General features: G+C 37.6%; 1 long non-coding RNA gene across 1 annotated transcript; it reads left to right on the forward strand.

The window, feature by feature from the left end:
- Positions 1–291: 291 nt before the first annotated feature.
- LOC128780429 (uncharacterized) lies at positions 292–8,136 on the forward strand. Its single transcript, XR_008426321.1, has 3 exons — positions 292–421; positions 544–627; positions 8,054–8,136. It is a non-coding gene; the product is annotated as an uncharacterized lncRNA (long non-coding RNA).
- Positions 8,137–19,706: the final 11,570 nt, after the last annotated feature.

A 19,706-nucleotide genomic window follows, 5' to 3' on the forward strand; every position in this document is an offset into this window, starting at 1 on the left:
TTTTGGACAGTGATGCCTGTTTGGATAAGGAGACAGCATGCATTTGTGGCCTGGGCTGGTGTCAGAGAGGGGCACAGTAAAGAGGGTAGGGAGTGACAGATTCTCTTTAGGGAGCATTTTCACCTGGACAGCAGGTTTAAGCATCGCCCATCTTTGGGTAGGTAGAGGGTAGATGTTGGCATCGGGCTGAGGGGATCTGCCCTACTGAGCTCAGCTAAAGTGGAATTTAATAAACTTCTTTTTGTTTTGTGGTTTCTGCCTATGGAAAACTTCTGCAGTGGGAGGGTTCTCAGAAAAGATCTGAGCCTGAAGAACTTTCCATCTGTAAATCAGTTACAAAAAACAAAGAAGTTGGATTATTGCGCATTTTATAGACATAGGGATTTAACGAAAAGGAAATGAATGTGGATGCATATAGCAGGTAAGAGTGACTGGAGAAGAAATTTCTAACAGCATATATAAATTCATAGTGATATGAAAATAATAAATAATTTTGAGTGTCTTGAATTTATTATAATGTATTCCCAATCTCTTTCTAACTAGGGAATTGTTTAGAGGCCAAGGTTTGATTGACATCTGGACTTTGGATGTGCCTACAAAAGTGAAGATCAGAGTCGGGTGGTGTAGGTAACAACCCTTAAAAATATTTTTCCTGGCTACTGTTATTTGTACTTTTTCTTCTAGTTTTCACTTGCTTTTCTGCTATAATGACAGTGCAATTTACCTTCATACCTTGAATTAAACAGGGACTTTCAATTGATGGGACTAGAATAAATAATGTTACTCAAATAATGCAGATACTTCATTTGCATAATTAAAGCTATCTTTGTCTAAACTACTTCTTAAAGCTTTAAATATCACTTTAAAAAGGGGTTTAACTCTGAAAATTTAAATAATTTTAAAAATTCAAAATTTACTTTCATTTTTATGTGATAACTTTGTCTTTGAGGCAACATGAACAACTTTGCAAACATCTATTAAACATTTAATTAATCCTTTAAAGAGGGAGCAATAAACCCATTCTCACTCTTTGAAACTAGGCAAATGGAGTCATTGGAAGATTAACAGTAAACTCTGAGGTCAGTACTGTTTGACACTTTCATTAATAACTCAGAATTTCAAAGGAGAGCAGAGTGTTGGAGAATAGGGTAAAAGTGTAGTTAAAAAACTTGTATTTAAAAAGTGTATTTAAAAAAACTATTTAGAGAAACATATTTATTTGTTTGCCTGGCATCTTTCCTTCCTTCTTCTGGTGACAGCGTCTCTTATCCTTAAGGAGAGGTCTCCTCATTCAGTGTCATCCTAGAACCATCCCATTGTTGTGACACCCACAGATGTGGGATCATGTGACCTATGCCTGTCTATATCACCCATCCTTTGGCCACCCATCCTGTGGCCATCCTTTGTGATAATAATGTACGGGAAGAAAAATAATTTTTCCTCTATCCTTCTAGGTTCTGTTGCTGAGACCCTTCTTAATAAAAGACTGATAAACAAGAGATAAATAAACACAAGTTTAACAACATGTACACCTCCTGTATATATGGGAGAGACCCAAGAAAAATGAGTGCTTCCTGAAATGGCCCAAGTCACCACATTAAATACCACATTCAAATACAAGCTAAATTAAATACCACCACATTAAATACCAGATAAAGACAAACGAAAGATATCGTAGGGTGGAGGACCCAGTTAAGGAATATCATTTAAAAAAAGCCCATAAACAAGGACAAGGTTGTTATATAGATTTAAGTAGGTGCCTTCTTCATTGCAAAGAGTTTCTTATGATTATTTAGTGTCACCTCTTTGTTCCTGGTACAGAGAGGGAGGCACAGATGGATATTTGCCTTGTAAATGTAAATGTCCCTTACACAGGGTAACTTCTGCTCAGTTTTCAGAATGTCTTCTGTCTCTTCAAAATGATCTTTATGTCAAAAGGGCATATTTTGGGGTGGCATGTTCTGTTCTCCTTCAGTAAGAAGTCAGGATGATATAAGAGGTTGGTACATAGAGAAATGGCTGTTGGTGGGTGGTAAGTCAAGAAGGTCTTTCCTGGGGTGACACTGATATGGGACTTGATAGAGAGGAGTCAGCTATGGGAAGATCTGGGCAAATAAAGCAGAAGATGTTAATTCAATACAAAAGACCTAAGGAATGAATTTTGTCTCTGTTCCAAAGGATATTGAGTAGACCAAGCTGACTGGACTGACATTCTCCACTCTAGATGCTAGTTGTTCAGAATGAGAAAGAGGCGCTAATAAACAGAGATAAAATCTGACTTCTGAGCTCTTCTTTTTCTAGACAGTCACCCTGTAGATACCCACTGTTCTGTTATGGCCACATAGCATTATAGACTTTTTACAATATAGCACAGTAGATTACAATGCTTTTAACAATCACCTGACTTTCTCTATTTTCCATGAGGCACATGTTAATCGAATATGTTTGTAGATATACTGATTTTTCCTATTTTAATCACAGTCACATTATTCCTAAACTCTGTAGGCACTGAAGTTTGGCTATGGAATTAACATAGATAAGTGACAGATTGAAGGAGATTCTTAAGTTCAGCACTGTTCAAATTGTGGTAGTGGTAGGTATTGTGTGCAGGTCTGAAACTCAAAATGCTGGGGGCAGACCTGGAAAAAGTTCAAAAGAGTATTACAAGTGATGAAAGGGATAAAGGATGACACTCATGTTGAAAAGATAACAGAGTTGAGGAGCATTCAGTTTTGAGAAAGCTAAAGAGGAGTTTTACTTGTGGTCTTTAAGTAGGTGGAAGAGTCATATTTTGAAAATCAAAGTGAGTTAGTGCCGACCACTGTGGCTCAGTTGGTTGATCCTCATCCCATGAGGCAAAAGGTTGCCACTTTGATTCCCGGTCAGGGCACATGCCTGGGTTGCAGGTTTGGTCCTCAGTAGGAGCTCGTAGCAAATGATTGATGTTTCTCTCTTGCACTGATGTTTCTTTCCCTCTCTTTCTCCTTCCATTGCCCCCTCTCTAAAAATAAAAAAATAAAATCTTTTTAAAAAAGCAAATCAAAACTGAGTTTTTAAATTATAGTGAAAGGAAGAACCAAGAGTGTATCAGGATGATTCAGGCTGTATGCAACTGAAATCCTTATTAACAACATACTAAATGTACTATCTCACACAACCAAAAATCTTGGTGTGGGGTTGGCTTTGGAGCCTGTTGTTTTAGTAGCTCAATGGTATCAGCAAGGCCACAATTCTTTCTATTTTTCTACTCTGCTTGTCACAGAGTCCACTTGATCTTAGAACTTGTTTATGTTCTGGTTTTAAGATAGCATGTGCTTCACTGTTTACATTCAGAAGGAGGTATATAGGAATAAAATCCTCAATGGTTGAATGAAAATTCTCCTTCATTTTTTTAAAGGGGAGGTTTAGATCCCATGCTTCTATCTGGTTCAGTAACAATTTCCAGTGAAATGTATTTCATAGATTATCTAAGCCAATGGTAGGCAAGTACAGTGAGATTGACTTGGATTAATGACACCTCTGTGGAATTGGGAATGGGATGACTCTCCTCCTAAGTCACATAGTCTCACATGTGTCATGGGATTAAGAAATGAAATCTGGGTTCTTCAGGAAGGAGGGAGGGGGAAATCCATGCATGAGGTATTTAAGGTAAATATAAGGAAGAAAAATCTAGTAGAGATGATTTTGAATGCTGTAAAAAATGCAGCATGGGAGGATATGGAATCTCTTTCTTCAAAATTATAGGATTTTATTTGTATGAATCCTGTAATTTTGTCTCTGTTCTTGTCTGCATGTGGGGGCATGGTGGGGCAGAAGCAAAAGAGAGTGCTTCCTAGAATTACTATTAGAGTTACCTGAAATTGCTGGTTAACACACAGATTCAAGAGTCTCCCCTCAGAGATTTAGATGTATTTCAGGGTGAGGTCGATGGCACTCTATTAAAAAAAATATTTAATTTATTTACTTTTAGAGAGAGGGGAAAGGAGGGAGAAAGAAAGGGAGAGAAACATAGATATGTGAGAGATACATGGATCGGTTGCCTCTCAAATACCCCCAACCCTGGACCTGGACTGCAACCCAGGCATATGCCCTGACCGGGAATCATGTGCCTGACCTTTTGGTTTGCAGGCTGGCACTCAATCCACTGAGCCACACCATCCAGGGATATTTTTAAACTGATTCATATGAGTCTGATATAGCCTATCAGCTGGATTCCCTTTGGAAACCATTGGTAATAAATACAGAATAGACATATAATTTTTGATCACATAAGGGACATTCACAAAATTGACCATGACCTACAGCAGAGTGGAAGTCTCAGTAAATTGCAAAGAATTAATATCATATGAACCATATTCACTCACTACAATGCAATAAGTTTAGGTATTTATAACAAGGACATAAAAAGGATAGCTTTAAGAACATGTTTGTGAACATTAAAAAAAAGTACAAAATAATGATTGAGTTACAAAGCTTATCAAAAGGGAAATGATGAAATACTGAGAGCTGATGACAGAAAAAGCATTACGCGTCAGAGCAGCTAAAGCTTTGCTTAAAGGGAAGTTTATAGCTTTGAAACCAATTATCAGAGATTAAGAAAGAGTGAGAGCAAATAAGTTAATGGTGTAACTCCAGAAGCTGAAAGTAGAGTAGTGGTACAATCCAGAGAAAACAATGCATTGGTCTGAATTTTTACTTAGAAACAGCAGATCTCACACTGGCTAGATTCAGCAGAACATGGCATTTATTAGAGAATATTTAAAGACTCTGGTTTTGGAGGGCTGAGGAGTCCATTTTGGAGGATGTATTACCAGAACAACATCAAACCCACTAAAAAACAGCTGCAGAAAGACCCCTCTGTAGTTGTTGCTACTGCTGGGCACCACTAATTACAACCTGAAATATCAGGGTCTTCTTGATCCGTTAATGCCCCTGAGGTCACTGTGGCCAGAAAGGAGTTTCTACATTCCATGCATGGCACCTGGTTCTCCCAGTTCTCTCTCAAACAGTAGCCTCAGGCAGGTGGGTCTGAATGACAGACTCTAAATCACAGGTGCAAAGTCTAGCAATAGGGAGGCTGGGAAGACAAGTTTCTGACTTCCATCTTGGGAGACAGAACTCATTATGTAGGAAATTAGTAAGACTTGGTATTTGGGATGGAAGGGTAAATGGCAAATATCTTCTACATTCAAGAAGGAAGGAAATCATAAAGATGATGGCAGAAATCACTGATATGGACAACCTTCTTTAGTAAAATTTAGATAATTTAAAGAACCAAATAATGTTTCTTTAAGAACAATAATAAAACAGACACACCTCTGAAGACACTTAGGAATACATTGATGTCACATACACACACACCAGGAAATAGCTAAGGTAGTAGGTTTATAATTTATAAACTAATAATTCCTCACTAGCTCAAGATTCCTGAGACAGAGAGAGAGAGAGATGATGATGATTAGACAAGTCTGATTCAGATTTCTGCCCCTGGGCATGTTTGGGAGAAGAGAGGTTTTGGTTCTCCTTATTTCTGAGTTGGCAAGCCCTTCCTCCCAACAAGTCTGTATACAGTAGGAAATATCCCAAAGGGACAGCCAACAATGATAGATCCTAATATCTGTAATGTGAGTTATTTCATCAGCACCTTATCAATGGATGTTTGTATGCTTTCCAAAATTTCACTCCTATAAAAAAACTTCAAAAATATTTTTATGATAAATTTTTTCCTAGAACTGAAATTACTGGATCAAAAGATATGACTTTAAGTCTTTTGATTAAGCTGTCAAGTTCCTTTCTCTGAAGTTGTAACAATTTCAATTTCACTAGCTGTAAGATAGGGTCATTTCATTGCATCTATCCCAGTCTTGGTTATTCCATAATGGACGTTGTATCTCATAGTTGTTTTCATTTGAATTTTTAATTATGCCTGAAGGTAAGCGATTTTCATATATTATCTAATCTAATATGTACAATATTTTGTCAGGTAGACATCATGATCTCTATTTTACAGAGGAGAAAACCAAAGCTCAAGAAAGATGAAAAGACTTGCCTTCAGTCCCTCATTTAGTTGGTAGCTGGTGTTGGATTCAAACCAAGATTTTTCTGACACTAAAGTCCTCATTCTTAACTACTGTTTTAGTTCTCAGAAGAGAAATATATTTAACTAAATAAATACATTAAAATATCTAAGGGTCAGAAACAAATGTAGTAAGAGTTTCCCAAACAGTGTTTCAAGGAACACAAGACTTCTCAAATTCTCTGAGAAAAGCAAACAAACAATGCAGTGTTCAAAATGTTGGGAAGTGCTAGATGTGTTCTCTTTTGGAGACTCATATTAAGTGTCAGGATATTTAAGCCTTTGGGAAGTCTTACAACACAGACACTGTTTAACTCTGCTTAACAGTCCAGAAAAGTGGTGTGCCAAGGGTGATGTTTTAGGAAATGATGCCAAACACTGTACCTCTTATTTCTGTGTCATGTTTTATTGCATTGGCTAGACGATGGTAAATTTTATTGGTGATAGTAGGTATTTTATTCCCCCATGATTTAATAAGAATGTTTCTAGTATTTTGCCACTAAGTATTATGTTGGCCTTGAATTTAAGACAAATGTAGTCTTTATTATCTTAAGAATACTTTCTTGTTTTCTGACTTAAAGAACCAGAGATGTGTGTTAAATGTGAGGAATCAGCTTCTCATATAAAGGGGAGAAGTTCAGGAATAGTTTGTTCGTTCAGCAAATGGACAACATTTTGATGGACTAGGAGACACTTCCCAAAGCTCCTACAATAACGTGGCTCCTTCACTGGACTGGGGAAATGCACACACATTTGCTCTCAGAAGAGTGGCATTTGGATTTATTACCTTTACTCTAGGCTGGAGAATAGGGCAGGAACTTAACTTGCTCATCGTTCACTCAGCAAATATTTTTGAGTGCATACTATGTGCCAGGCACAGTTTTGGGTTCTGTGTCTCTAGCAGCAGTGCAGCATCCAGCACATGGTGGAGACAAATAAATATTGTCAGTCTAAACCAATTTTTAAAGAATTAGATTTGACATGGGGCTGTCTGCATCCCTCCCTCCTGGCCCCTGTGTCCTATGTTAAGAGGACCAAATGTGATTTTCTTCTGTTTCTGATCCCTTTCCTCTCTTCCCATTATCTCTTCTCCTTCCCCTTCCCTCACCTTTTCCATGTCTGAATGTGTGCTGACTTCAGGCATTGGGGGCATAGATGTATGTGTATCTTTCACCTAGAGATACACCCTCTGATCAAACTGTGGCTCAGATTTGGCATAAATACTAAAAATGGAATGAGGAAGGTTTTTACAAATTAGGACACAGACTTTTCTTTTGGCCAGAGAAATTCTTAGGGATGGACTTGATGGCTCTTGGAGAGCTGACGAATGAGTGATTGCTTTTTAGCTTTGGAAACTATTTTTTTTTCACCAAGTTTCCTTGTCTACACATTTATGAGGCAGTAAACAGCCCCTGTGTGCATAATGAATTCTGACATCCTAGGTCTATGGTACTTAAAACCGCAAATTAGCCAGCACTTTCAACAGCAGTACCCCCTGAGGCTGCAGAGCTAGCCTTCACTCCCCAAATGTTTTATTATGAACCTTTCCATAAAACATTCCCTGGCTTTTTCTGTCTTCAGTAAGGCCTGTGTTTCATGGTCCAAGTCATTTCCTCGCCTGCCTCCCCAGGATTATTAGAATGACATGCAGTTGGATTTTTTTAAAAAAGCACTTGGTTTAGACACCTATTTTCCATTTGGCTGTGGGTGCAAGGTGTTTTTTAGAAGGAGCTGTGTAATCCTAATCTAATAGTGTGACAGAGTAAGAGCTTGTTTCTCAGATATCTGACAAAGCCTGGTGACTTCTATCTTCCTTCTTGATCTTTGTCACCCAACCTGTGATCTATGAAATTTTGGAAATTTTATTTGAATGAGTGAAGAAAATATAAGTTGGAAGATGTGTGGAGGAAGAAGGGCTGGAATTTAGTGATGAGTTTTTAATTCTTAGTCTTTAATTCTCTTTTCTTTTTTTGTAAGGTTAAAAAGGTTTTGAACAGACAAGTATCAAAAAGTGATGAATTTCCTATGAGTGGAAGAGTCCTTATTTTACAGTTGACAATAATGAAAGCACAGAGGGAGTTGAAGTGATCAGATTTTCTATCATCAAGCTTGGCTTTCCAACCCCTAAGTCCTTCTGGATCACTAATGAAGAGTTGGCATGGTGGGTTGGAGTTTATAGAATTGTCTTATAGTGAGTCTTGTTGATATTTATATATTGATCACACAAAATATCTGACAATTACATATAAACCACTTAGAATATAAACATTTGTTTATTGTCAAGTGAGCATAAATTCTCCTTTCTTTTTCTGTCCAAGTTGATAGTGCTTCTCACTTAAAATGTTATTCAGAAAGTCTCCGTTTTGCAATTCCTAGATTATAAAATGGTCTGTTATCTTTCTTTGAAAATAGAAAAGTATGCCTAAGGGCCCATCCTTTAAGGCTGCAGGGAGATCACTGCCTTTAAGGCTGAGGTGTGGATAGGTGTATAAGGGTAGGCTAGTTCAGGATTCCAGTTCCCCAGACATGGGAGGGGCAGGTGATAAGAATCTGAGCCGTGGTCCCACTCAGTGTTGGTGGCAGTACATTGGGCTGTTCTTCGGTTGGCTACTGGGTGGAGTCATGTCTTTCATACCTGTCCCTCCAGAGATGAACAACTGGTGAAGTGAGGGGGTCAATGGCGATGAGTTTTTACCACAGAAAGGACAGCATGGAGGAAGCTACTCCATCTTTTGTCTTGCTGTATTTGGCCCCCAAGGATGCAGCCAGTACTTGTTTTTTCCAATGTCTGCTTTGTTCTCTCGATGTCCTCATATTTTACTGTAAATTACTGTTTGGTAAAAAGACTTCTACAAAATTTTTGTTTCTCATTTTGAATTAGAGACAACACTGGCTCTTTAAGGTTTTTATTCTGAGGACCAGAGCCACCCTCCTCACTTTGTTTTTAATGTCTTGATGAAAGTTTGCTAAATTCCTTATTTTTAAAAGAATTTCCTCTGTATTAGGGACAAAGAGGAAAAAAAAAAACCCAACCAAACAAACAAAGAAATCAAAGATTTCCTGCTTTTATAGGTTGTCACAATTTGAATGTGAAAATAAGATTTTCAAATACTTTTTGTTTTGAATGAAATTCAGATGAATGGTCATCTGGCCACTGGCGTTTCCCTGAAGCAGAGGGAGGCTTCCAGGACTTCACACATTGTTGAATTGTCTTCTTCTCTTTTGCCCAGATCTGAGCCTCTGTGGTCTGCACATATTAGGTACTGCTCTCTTCTTTCTCTAAGACTATGTCTTATCTTGGAAAGTCTGCCGGTTGCATACTAGTTTTCTTGGTGGTATCATTATTACTATTTATAGGGGATGGGCACTTAGCAAACAACCTTGATGGCAGCCTCTGTGCCCTTGAGGTGAAAGAACTCACTGCTTCTCTGCTTGCTGTGCTGAGCTGGCAGAGGGTGTTTTCTCACTTCAGAGCCACACTGTGAGCTCTCACTTCCTAGTTACTTATTTACTCTGGGAAAATCACCTAACCAAGGCTTCCAAACCAGAGCAGATCCACTAAGGCAGAAATCTGAAACATCTGAGATTTCATTGACTTAGTTCCTGAAATATGGAAACCCTCTTCAAAAAGGCTTCTTTTCCCTTTTACTTTTCCAAAAGAATCTTTTTTTCGTGTTTCATTGTTCCTGAATAGGTTATCTGTAGGTCAGTGGGTTTCCAGGTTGTTTGCATTTCCTAAAATTGTGCCTTTCCCCAATTGTGGCACAAGAGATTGCAGGCTTCTCTGTGAAACAGGACGGCCCACCAAGGCCAGCACAATGCTGCTATTTCTGTTTCAGATGCTCCCGATGGAGGTATTTTAGGACTCTATGGTGTTTAAGGAGACAAAAATCGGCAGAGAAAAATCCTGCACTTTTCAGCCTCCAGCCAATTTTTTGGTGTTCAGAATAACTTAAGATTTTTTCCCCATGACCTTTAAGAAGCTGGCTATATTTTGCAGTACTTTTCCTTTTGATGAATCATTTTCCAGATACAGTGTGAGTAGGACTTTCAGTTTAGATACACAGGCCATACAACTCCAGATGCTCATGCACATGCTAATGAGTTCATGGAACAGATGATTTAAATGTTCTGTCTTTGCTGGATGCCTTGACAAGATTTCTTTTTTCTTTTTTCCTATAGAGAGGGAGAGAAAATATCCCCACCATACTTGCTTAATTTCCAGCTTTAAACACACTTTAAAGGAGTTCATTTACATATGAAATTAAATCATATGTGAAGAAATTTTGACCAAAAAACATTTTCTTTTAATCTGTGGATTAAAAAATGTGTACCCACATGCAAACTTATTTTTCAATGTAGAAGGCTTTAGTAAAATAAACTTTACTTGAAGAGTGATTCTGGAGAATTCTGGCCAAGATGGAGGTGTAGGTAGAAACCCTTTGCTTCCTTGCACAACCAAAAGGAGGATAACAACCAATCTAAAATCAATAAACAACCAAAAGCACCAGAAAATCAAACTGCATGGAACTCTGATAACCAAGGAATTAAAGAAAGAATTAACCAGAATAACCAGACCAGTAAGGCGGAGGACTGTGCAGGTCAACTGAGAAAAACCATGGTGAAGCCGTGGACCTTGAGGGCAGAGCTAGCTGCTGAGCTCAACAGGCTGCGTGGGAGGGGCTGGCTTAAGGGGAAAACTGAAACTCAGAGCTAACTGGACTACTTGCTAGGATTGCCACGGTTGGAATTTCTCCTAGTCTCACACAAGAGTTCCTTGAAAAGTGCACTAGAGATGAGCAGGCAAACCACACCATTCCCTTGCTGGCCCTTCCCCCACAGTCAGTGCTTCAGCACAGCAAAGAGAGTTGCCCTGCCCAGGTAAATACCTAAGGTACTGCCCCCTTACTACCTAGCAGCTATGCCAAGACAAAGAAATATGGCCCAAATGAAAGAACAGAGCAAAACCTCAGGACTAAGTGATGAGGAGATTGCCAACCAATCTGATGGAGAATTTAAAGCCCTGGTAATCAAAATGCTCACAGATCTGATTGAACTTGATCAAAAAATGAACAAACAAATGAAGGATACCCAAAGTGAAAGAAAGCAAAATATTCAGAGAACCAACAGTGACAGGAAGGAAATCAGGACTCAAAGCAACGATTTGGAACAAAAGAAAGAAATAAACAACCTTCCAGGAGAAAAGGAAGAGACAAAAATTCAAAAAATGAAGAGAGGCTTAGGAACCTCTGGGACAACCTGAAATGTTCCAGTATCTGAATTATAGGGGTACTAAAAGGAGAAGAACATCAACAAGAAATTGAAAACTTATTTGAACAAATAATGAAGGCAAACTTCCCTAATCTGGCAAAGTAAATAGACTTCCAAGAAGTCCAGGAAGCCCAGAGAGTCCCAAAGAAGTTGGACTCAAAGAGGAACACACAAAGGCACATCATCATTAAGTTACCCAAGATTAAAGATAAGGATAGAATCCTAAAAGCAGCAAGAGAAAAGCAGACAGTTACCTACAAAGGAGTGCCCATTAGACTATCAGCTGATTTCTGAAAAGAAACCTTACAGGCAAGAAGGGGCTGGAAAGAAGTAGTGGAAGTCATAAAAGGCAAGGACCTACATCCAAGATTACTGCATCCAGCAAAGCTTTCATTTAGAATGGAAGGGGAGATAAAGTGCTTCCCAGATAAGGTCAAGTTAAAGGAGTTCATCATCACCAATCCATTATTATATGAAACATTAAAGGGACTTATCTAAGAAAAAGAAGATAAAAATATGAATAATAAAATGACAATGAACTCACGACTATCAACAAATGAACCTAAAAGGAAAGAAAAACATAAAAAACAAAAAAACTAAGCAAACAACCAGAACAGGAACAGAATCAGAGAAATGGACATCACATGGAGGGATTTCATTAGGGAGAGGGAAGGGAAGAATGGAAGAAAAGATACAGGGAAGAAGAAGCATAATTAGTAGGCATAAAATAGACGGGGAGAGATAAAAAATGATATAGGAAACAGAGGACTCAAAGAATTTATATGTACAACCCAAGGGCATGAATTAAGGGTGGTGGGGGAGAATGCTAGAGGGTTGGGGAGCCAGGGTGGAGGGAGGATAAAAGAGGAAAAATTGGGAAAACTGTAATAGCATAATCCGTAAAAATACTTTAAAAATAAATAAAATAAACTTTACTCAACATTTAGCAACATTGTAAATTGGTCCTAAACCTCATTCTGAAAATGATACTTTAAAAGTTTATTTAGTTCTTTTAACTTTAAAATAAGAGTAAAGATACTGAGTAAATTCATAGAATGATTTTGTTACCACCAAGAAAATAATTTAAGGCTTAATAATTCCATCATGTGATAATCTTTTAGCTCTAATGCTTTGGGGTGTTTTGTATGAGAATAAATGATTGTTATTATGGTGTTATGGAGCTGAGTCACTTCAAGATAAGATTTCTAAGTTTTACTAATTTTAATCTTTATGATGCTGGTGGCTCTACAAATAAATATTTGTAAAATTTTTATATTTTTAAGGAATATGCATTGAACCATTGCTACATACAAGGAACCTTTGCTAGGTGCTGTAGACTCAGAGGTGAACAAGATGAAAAAATTCAAGGGATCACAAAGGGATAGCAGGAGAGATAATGGTCCTGGTTGAATCATGTTCCCTCAAATTCATATGTTGGGGTCCTAGTCTCCAGTACTTTAGAAGGTGACCTTTTGTTTTGGAGGTGGGACCTTTTAAGTGGTACACTTGTGCGATGGAATAATAGTTATAAGAAAAGATGAAATACTGCCATTTGCAACAACATGAATGGATCTTGAGATTATCATGATGAGTGAAATAAGTCAGACAAAAAAGGTCAAGAACCATATGATTTTACTCATATGTGCGATATAAAACAGAAAGCAACAGCCCTGGCTGGTGTGGTTCAGTGGATTGAGTGCTGGCCTGCAAACCAAAGGGTTGCTGGTTTGATTCCCAGTCAGGGCACATGCCTGTGTTGTGGGCCAGGCCCCCACTGGGGGTGCACAAGAGGCAACCACACACTGATGTTTCTCTCCCTCTTTTTCTCCCTCCCTTCTCCTCTGTCTAGAAAAATAAATAAAATCTCTAAAGAAAACTTATAGACACAGACAACAGTATGGTGGTTACCAGAGGGGAATTGGGGGAGGTAGTAAAGGGTTAATGGGATCAGATATATGGTGATTGAAGGATACTAAACTTTGGATGGTGATCACACAATGTAATATATAGATGATATGTCATAGAATTGTACACTTGAAACCTATATAATTTAAGTAATGTTACCCCAATAAATTCAATAAAATTAAAAAAGTGATGATTAAGATAAAATGAAATAATATATTGCATTGTGTGCCCACCATCCAAAGTCTAGTCTCCTTCAATCATCATATATTGGACCTCATTCACCCTTTACTACTTCCCCCAATTCTGCTCTGGTAACCACCATACTGTTGTCTGTGTCTATGGATTTTCATTAAAGATTTTATTTATTTTTCTAGACAGAGTAGAAAAGAGGGAGGAAAAGAGGGAGAGAAACATTAGTGTGTGGTTGCCTCTTGTGCACCCCCGGTGGGGACCTGGCCCACAACACAGGCATGTGCCCTGACTGGGAATCGAACCGACGACCCTTTGGTTCACAGGCTAGCACTCAATCCATTGAGCCATTTGGATGGTGAGCACACAATGCAATATACAGATGATATGTTATAGAATTGTACAGTTGAAACCTATGTAATTTAATTAACTAATGTTACCCCAATGTAATAAAATTTAAAAAGTGGTGATTAAGATAAAATAAATTCAAAAAAACAAAAAAAACTAACTAAGCAAACAACTAGAACAGGAACAGATTCACAGAAATAGAGATCACATAGAGGATTATCAATGGGGAGGGGAAGGGGGGAAATGGGGGAAAAGGTACAGGGAATAAGAAGCATAAATGGCAGGTATGAAATAGACAGGGGGAGGTTAAGAATAGAATGGGAAATGGAGAAGCCAAAGAACTTGTATGTACGACACATGGACATGAATTAAGGTGGGGTATGATGGTGGGATGGGGGTACAGGGTGGGGGGGAGAAAAAATGGGACAACATAATAGCATAATCAATAAGATATATTTTAAAAAAGATAAAAATGAAGTCATATAGTGGTCCCTAATCCAATCTGACTGGTGTTCTTAGAGAAGAGATTAGGACCCATGCACAGAGGGAAGTTTTTGTGCAGACACAGAGAGAAACACCTATCTACAAAACAAGGAGAGAGGCCTCAGAAGAAACAACCTTGTTGACACTTTGATCTTGGACTTCTAGCCTCCAGAACTCAGAGGAAATAACTTACTGTTATTTATGTCACCCAGTCTGTGGTACTTTGTTATGGTAGCTCTAGCAAAGTAATGCAGGTAGAAAGTTCCCTTATGAAACAGAAAGGCAAATAGTGCTTACAAATAATGGCTCACATTGCAGCCTCTGTCATCTTTTGGGTCAAATGCAATACTGTAGAAGGTATGTGCTCAATTAAATGCTAACACTTGCCAACCAAGCCTGAACTTCATAAGGTGATGCATTACCACTATTTTCACTTCCACTGCTATTAATATTATTTGCAGAGCTCCCAAAGCAGAGGACTGGTGTCACATGCTGGACCATATACTTGTACCTTCCTGTTTAAGGGTAAGAAAGTAGAGGTGGCATTTGATACCAATTGTTGAGAAAATCACTCTCAACACTGAAAAATTCTGTAATGAGAAATGGGAAGTTCTTTTCAAGTAAGGGAAAAGGCAGATTTGTACTGTGAACACCATTCACACCATCTCTTTTACTGGGAAGAAGTTGAGGTCCTTTTCAGGTATGCCTTTTTTTGTGTGTATGGTAAGTGGATAAATGTGGTTTGCATCACTCAGAGCCTTGGGTATGCCTTATGGGATATTTCTGAAATGGGCAAAGTTCAGCAGTCTGGAGACAAAATGTCTCCATTATTGAACCAATATAGTTCAAATGTTTATGATCCACCTCCAGCATGGTGTGCCTATGTGTGTGGTTGACAGTGCAATTGAAGTACCCCCAGAAACTGAAGGAGAGCTGCACAGAAGCAATAATGATGAGTGGACTGCCCATGGATGTCTTTTCTGTTTTGGAAGCCTAAAGCTTCAGGAGAAGGCACTACACCACACGAGCATTTACAATACTTTTCTTATTCAGAGACTCAAGCCCCTGAAGCCCGTTTAGAACCCTAGAGGCTATAGGCAAGCCCAGGTACCCCATGCCTTGATTTTCTTCTTTTCCTTGGATTTCACTTGTAGGACCAGTTCAATCCAGCATCCCTGAAGCTTCTAAGGGAAGTCATCTCAAAATGTTCTCAAAATGTGCTCTGTGAACCTCTGGGGTCTCTGGGACCCTTTCAGGGGGTCTGGGAGGTCAAAACTATTTTCATAATAATGTTAAGACAATATTTACTCTTTTCACTATCATCTTTGCATTAGTATATGATGGCTTTTCTAGGGGATACCTGGCATGTGAAGACAACATTGTTTAGATATCTAATGGAATGTGTATTAATCTATTCTTACATTTTCTAGAATGTTCTAAATTAGTAGGGTTAAGGTGTACATGTGTGCATTTTCAGAGGTAAACTCAGTTCTTAGTACTTCTGTGTTCTTACTTACTACTTATCTTTTATTGTACCTACCCAAATCTTCATAAATTATTGTTTTGAAATCTCAAGTTTTCTTTGACAAAAGCTGTCATTAAAATTATCTACATTGTGAAATATTAAGAATACCTCTCTTAAAATCAGGAATGAGATACATTCTATAATTTTTGATGTTCAATATTTTTAAAGATCTATTAATAAAAAATAGAATTTTAAAAATTTAAATGCAATGCTTGTATACATAGAAAGAGATTCAGTATCAAACCAATTAGTTTGGAACATGGCATTTAATATAAAAATAGGGGGGAAGGTTCTTATTCATTGCAACAAAAAGTTTTAAATGTGTAAAGAGGTCCTGAGACAAGGTGTGAAAAATACAGTTCTAGAGTTTTGATGAGACCAGATCACATCAGTCCCACTAATTTCAGGAAATGGATTTATTCTTTGAGTAGTCGCTAATCTGCCTTGAGGCAAACCTGTTAATTCAATTCAATTAGCATGGCTTAACTCCCACTAAGTTTGTGTCATGGTAGATGATGGTACAAAACAAGGAGTTTGAATTCAAATGTCAAGGACCTATGAAAGGGTGGTCTTTGGATCACAAGGGAGGTTGACTACTTTGAAAACTGAAGCCATGGTGTAGATAGGTGCAGATTCTGGCAGGTTGGTGTATTTGGTAGTGGGATAAGGAAGACTGACTTTTTGGATGGTTCATATTTGCAGAATGAAAATAAGAGATGGGAGGGCATGAAGGTTTAAGGAAAGAGGAGATATGAAATAGTCTTGCATATTTCTTGCTTTTACAAATTATTCAAGCCATATTGTAATAATGTACATTGACATTTAAAAATACAGATACCATGAAAGGGGGGTAAAATATATAAGATTAAGATAGATAAAAGGTTAATACTCATATGTAAAATGTACAAAGAACTCTTATAAATGCTAATGACAAACTACCTAATAGAAACATAGGCAAAACACACAATTTGGCAATTCATAGTTAGGAAAATCCAAGTTACACATCAATATGGAAAGAAGCTCAATGAAATAAGGAAATACAATTTAAATAGTGATATTGTTTTCACCCATCAGATTGGCAAAATTTGAAAAGAGTGAGACAGAATTCAGAGAAATAAATTCTCTAATACATTGTTGCTGGGAGTGTGAATTAGCATACTACTTTTGAAAAACAATATGGCAATATCTAAAATTAGGGAATAAACCCATGTAACTTTGACACAACAATCCCATATTTGGGAATCTATCCTTAAAGAAAATTCATATTATGTAACAATACATGACATGCATAAAAATGGTCACTACTATATTTTTCATTTTATTGAGATACAATTCACATTCCATTCACATTCATTTAAAATGGACATTTCAGTGATTTTTTGACTTTTAAATATGTTTAACTTTTTAAAATTAAAATTAAAAACATTTTAAATTATAGTTAACATTTAATATTACATTAGTTTCAGATGTACAGGTGGTGTGCAATTATAAAAATGTCTAGTGGTTAAACATTTATGTAACTTATGAAGTGATCCCCATGATAATTCAATATTGCAATATTATTACTGCAATATGATTGACTATATTCCCTATGTTGTATATCGTATCCCTTTGACTATTTGTAACTGCCAATTTGTACTTCTTAATGTTTTCACCTTTTTTACCTAGCCCTCAATACCCCTTTCACCTGGCAACTACCAATTTTTTTTAATAATTATGACTCTGTTTCTCTTTTGTTTGTTTATTTTGTTTTGTAGATTCCATATGTAAGTGAAAACATGTGGTATTTGTCTTTTTCTATCTGACTTGTTTCATTTAGCTCAATACCACTAGGTCCATCCATGTTATTGCAGTTGGTAAGATTTCAGTCTTTTTTTATGGCCAAGCAATATTCCATTGTGTATATGTACCATATCTTTATCACCCATTTATCTACTGATGGACATTTAGTTTCTTTACATATCCTGGCCATTGTAAATAATGCTGCAATGAACATAAGGATGCATATGTCTTTCCAAATTAGTGTTTGGGTTTTTTTTTTCTTTTTTTAAATTTTTAAATTTTTATTGTTATTCAATTACAGTTGTATGCATTTTCTCCCCATCCCTCAACCCCACCCCAGCTGAACCCACCTCCCTTCCCCCACCTCTACCCTCCCCCTTGACTTTGTCCTTGTGTCCTTTATAGTAGTTCCTGCAATCCCCTCTCCTCACAGTCCCCTCCCCACTCCCCCTCGACTATTGTTAGATTGTTCTTAACATCAATGTCTCTGGTTATATTTTGTTTGCTTTTTTCTTCTCTAGATTATGTTCCACTTAAAGATGAGATCATATGGTATTTGTCCCTCACCACCTAGCTTATTTCACTTAGCATAATGCTCTCCAGTTCCATCCATGCTATGCAAAGGGTATAAGCTCCTTCTTTCTCTCTGCTGCATAGAATTCCATTGTGTAAATGTACCTTAGTTTTTGGATCCACTCATTTGCTGATGGGCACTTAGGTTGCTTCCAGTACTTGGCCATTGTAAATTGTGCTGCTATGAACATTGGGGTGCATAGGTTTATTTGGATTGTTGTTTCAGGGTTCTTAGGGTATAATCCCAGCAGCGGAGTTGCTGGATCAAAGGGAAGTTCAATTTTTAGTTTTCTGAGGAAATTCCATATTGTTTTCCACAGTGGCCTCACAAGTCTGCATTCCTACCAACAGTGCACTAGGGTTCCCTTTTCTCCACATCCTCTCCAACATTTGTTTGTGGATTTGTTTATGTTGACCACTCTGACTGAGGTGAGATGGTAATTCATTGTGATTTTAATTTGCATCTCTCTGATGGATAGTGATGCTGAGCATGTTTTCATATGTCTCTGGGCCATTTGTATGTCTTCCTTGGAGAAGTGTCTGTTCAAGTCCTTTGCCCATTTTTTAACTGGGTTGCTTGTCTTCCTGGAGTGGAGTCATGTGATTTCTACATATATTTTGGAGATCAGACCCTTGTCAGAGGTTTCACTGGCAAATATGTTTTCCCATACAGTTCCTTCTCTTTCTATTTTAATGCTGTTTTCTTTAGTAGAGCAGAAGATTTTTATTTTGATGAGGTCCCATTTGTTTATTCTTTCCTTGATGTCCCTTGCTTTAGGGGATGTGTCTGTGAGGATGTTGCTGTATGGAATGTCTGAGATTTTCCTGCCAATGTTTTCCTCTAGGACTTTTATGGTGTTACGACTTATATTTAAGTCTTTTATCCACCTTGAATTTATTTCTGTGTATGGTGTAAGGTAATGATCAAGTTTCATTTTTTTGCATGTAGCTGTCCAGATCTCTTGACACTATTTTTGTTGAAGAGGCTATTTTTGCTCCATTTTATGCTCCTGCCTCCTTTGTCAAATATTAATTGACCATAGAGACTTGGGTTTATTTCTGGGCTCTCTGTTCTGTTCCATTGGTCTATGTGCCTGGTTTTATGCCAGTACCAGGTTTTTATTTATTTATTTATTTTTAATTACAGTGGCCTTGTAATACAGTGATATTAGATATTGTGATCCCTCCTGCTTTGTTCTTCTTTCTCAAAATTGCTGCAGCTATTCGGGGTCATTTATGGTTCCATATAAATTTCTGAAATGTTTCTTCTATATCTGTGAAATATGTCATGGGTACTCTAATAGGGACTGTATTGGATCTATACATTGCTTTGGGTAGTATGGCCATTTTGATGATGTTAATTCTTCCAATCCATGACCATGGTACGTGCTTCCATTTGTTTGTGCCTTCCTTAATTTCTTTCTTCAGTGTTGTGTAGTTTTCTGACTACAGGTGTTTTACCTCCTTGGTTAGGTTAATTCCTAGGTACTTTATTGTTCCTTTTGCTATATCAAATGGGATTTCTCCCCCACCCCCACCGCCCTGATTTCTGTT

The sequence above is a fragment of the Desmodus rotundus genome, chromosome 3, assembly GCF_022682495.2.
Source record: "Desmodus rotundus isolate HL8 chromosome 3, HLdesRot8A.1, whole genome shotgun sequence".
In the NCBI taxonomy this organism is placed as follows: Eukaryota; Metazoa; Chordata; class Mammalia; order Chiroptera; family Phyllostomidae; genus Desmodus; species Desmodus rotundus.